Genomic DNA, 3,627 nt, shown 5'->3' with positions numbered 1-3,627 from the left:
ACCGTAGAAAATGTAATGCCAGATAGATGATCTTGATCCACAGAGACTACAACAGACACCAGGATGAAAACTCAGGGTTTACATGTTTTTTAAAAAATGAAGAAAGAAAGAAAGAAAGAAAGAGCAGCAGCTCCGAGTAGCAACCAGCATTTAGCAGAGAATATAGAGGAAAGCAACACTTTCAGGAAAAGAATCTGATTATAGAGATATTCAGCTTGAGATTCTGGAAACTCGATAGCACAACTAGAGTTAAACTCCCACCCAACCCCACCCCACACACATACCTATAGCTAAATAGATTAACCAAAAAGAAGTGTTTAAAGGTGCCAGGAAAGAATACTATAGAGAATATTATAATAATTAATGCTGACAAGATAGGCTACTGGCAAATGTATCACACAAATAGGAGAATTTCTGCCAAACACAACACAGATTCAAGGGAAAAAATGAAGAAAGATAATAAGTGCTGATAAATAGAAACTCCCATTCCTAAAAAAAAGAACTGAAATGTGGCAGAAAGCAAAGGGAGAATTATGGGACTTCCCCTCCCCAAATATCCTCCTGTATTGGAAGCTTGTGGGCTGAGATAAGAACCACTACATTGAATCCCCCTTCAGGCTTCAAGATCCAGCTTCTTAAAAGCCACATCTGCTAACTTAGATGGGTTCTTTCTTACGTGAAGATGTTATGACTCGTGGTATCCCCTGTGGATATCTGGAAGCAGTCCATCTGAAGTCACTGTTGAAACTATGCCTATGGGAGAGGAAGGCATGGGGCCACCCCAAATGAAAAGCTAGGTGACCTTGGGGCTTTTCTCTGATGATTGCTCACCAACATTCTAAATTTTAAGGATAGAGAAATAATTCCAGAAAGCATCCTTTAGAAGAAATATACTGCCTACATAGGATCCATTAGAAGAAATATACTGCCTACATAGAGAAAACATTACACTAACTTCAGACTTAATATCCACAACATTTTACTACAGAAGACAGTAGAAAAAATCTACATATTTTTAAAGGACAAATTAAGGACCCCAAGAATGCTGTATTGATTTAAGTTATTGTTTATGCGATGGGAAGAGAAAGGTATTTTTGAATGAGCAAAAAACAAATATAGATTAATTAGCAAGTTTTAAAAATCCAGATGGCCAATAAACATAGGCAAAATGTTTCTACCTCTCTAAGTCATATACATACAAATTAAGTGCAGATATAAGTTTTTAACTCTGTTTTTTAAAGATCAGTAAGACTGATTATACACAGTGGTAGTCAGAGAGCGTGTGGGAAAGAGGCATTTACAGATGAGTATCCTCATTCATCTAGCATCAAATCCACCAAACTACCATAGTTGCTATCTTTCTTCCTGTTTAAATTGAAATACTTCTGCTCCTAATATAAATGAGACTCTTCACTTGTTCTCTGGATTCCATCCTCTTTCCCTTCTCATAGTTATCTTTCAAACACTTTTGCCCGCCTTTTACCACCTCATTTTCCCTGCCCACTGGATTATTCCCATCATCATACAGCATACAAACGTGCTGTAGTGTTTACCATCTCAAAAAACCTGTTTTGATTCTATGTTCTCTAGAGTACTTCATTTTTTCTTAAAATTTTTGCAAAGAGTGGTCTACATTTGCAGTCTCCCTTGATCTCATTCTCTTCTTTGAAGTGACCTCCATGATGTCAAATCCAACAGTGTATAGCTGGCCTCGTCTTGCTCAACAGCTCAACAATATTGGATCTCTGATGACCATTATCCTCCTTGAAGCACTTTTTCTCTTGGCTGTAACACCATGCTCTCCTACTTTTTATCCCACCTCACTGGACACTGTCAATCTCTAGTGTTAGTAGCTCCTACTCTGCTCAATTTCCAAATGGTGAGTACTCCAGTGCTTAGTGGTAGATTCCCTTCACTTTTTAAAAAATCTTCATTCCTTTTCTCAAGTGGATACCTAAATATGAATGAATCACGTAAGCATAATTTTAAGCAAAGGATACCAGACAGAGAAAATACATACTGTGAGATATATATATATATTTTTTGTCTATATAAGCAGGCAAAATTAATCTGTTGTGTTAGAAGTCAGGAGGGTAGTTACCTTGGATGGAAAGCAGTGACTTAAAGAGGGAATAAGGGGAACTCTGTGAATGATGGTACTGTTTTTTCCTGATCTGAGTTTAGTTTGTGAATAATTCATTGAACTATATACTTACAATGTGTATACTTTAATATGTCTGTATCATAATAAAATTAAAACTTAAAATTATCCAGTGGCTTACTGCCATCTTCAGAATAAAATTTCCAGTTCTTGCCCTGTCCCCTCCGACTGCATAATCCAGTCTCTTTCCCCCTCGGGTTACTCTCTCATTCACCTCTCTGTGTTCTAGCCACGGCCTAATTTTCGATCCTTAACCACTACACTTATTCCCAATACAGTGATCTTGAATTTGCAGATGCTTCCACTGTACATTATTCCCCAAATTTTGTATATCTGGCTCCTTCTTATAATTTAACTGCCAGACTAGAAGTCCCCTCCTCAAATAGCCTTCCAGAGGCCCTAATCTAAAGTTGTCCCCAGCCACCTACTGTCATGTCATCCTATTTTATTTTCTTCATAGCACTTAACACTCTGATATTTTATTTTATGTTCACTTTTTCATGGTCTGCTTCTGCCAACTAAATGTAAGCTCGATAAGAGCAAGGAACTTATCTTCTCCTTCATAGCCATTACTGTAGCGCCTAGAGAAGTGCCTGGCAGCAATTTCCTACATGATCATTCCTGGTGGGGGGTCTAATAAAATGTTTACGCATACTCACTGGGACAGCATTTCTGTTTCTAGAAATATTTAAGAATATATTCTGAAAAATAGAGATACATATAGTGATAATTGTTTATCTAATAAAATGTTTACGCATACTCACTGGGACAGCATTTCTATTTCTAGAAATATTTAAGAATATATTCTGAAAAATAGAGATACATATAGTGATAATTGTTTAAGTATATAATAGAATTAATATACAATGGAGTATTATAGAGCTTTTAAAAGAAATGATATAAATAACTATAGTGCATATTTAAGTGAAAATCAAGATATAATTCAACATATACAAGTAATATATACTTTGTATACTACTTTGTATCCTCAAAGTAATATATACTTTGAGTCCTACTTTGTATCCTCATATGTATTAGATTTTATTACAGTCATTTCTATCCATCTATTGATCTATCTGGAAAGCTATATCCCAAATGTTAGCAGTACTCAGGCTGTCATACTTTTATTTGTTTATTTTATTTTTATGATGAGCATTTATTATTTCATGATATAAAAATGTAAAACTATTTTTATGTTACAAAAAAAATTAATAAGGATCCTGAAACAAGAAGTGGGCATTCCAAAATAAATGTCATGCAATTTTGAATAAATGTGAGACACTCAGAAGAGAAATCTAGAAAAATCCAGATCAGACAAAATCCCAAATATCCATGGCTCCCACTGTAAATCCTTTTCACTGTAGTTCATTTGCTTTGGTTATTTTAAAAATGTATCGTTCTTATTACAGAATGTGAGTTCAGTCATTGTCATAAGATCCTTTGTAAATCTTCAGTCGAGTAAATGC

The sequence above is a fragment of the Galeopterus variegatus genome, unplaced genomic scaffold (assembly GCF_000696425.1).
Source record: "Galeopterus variegatus unplaced genomic scaffold, G_variegatus-3.0.2 Scaffold2766, whole genome shotgun sequence".
Classification (NCBI taxonomy): Eukaryota; Metazoa; Chordata; class Mammalia; order Dermoptera; family Cynocephalidae; genus Galeopterus; species Galeopterus variegatus.
The sequence above is the reverse complement of the archived record's forward strand: the minus strand, read 5'-3'. Positions refer to the sequence as shown.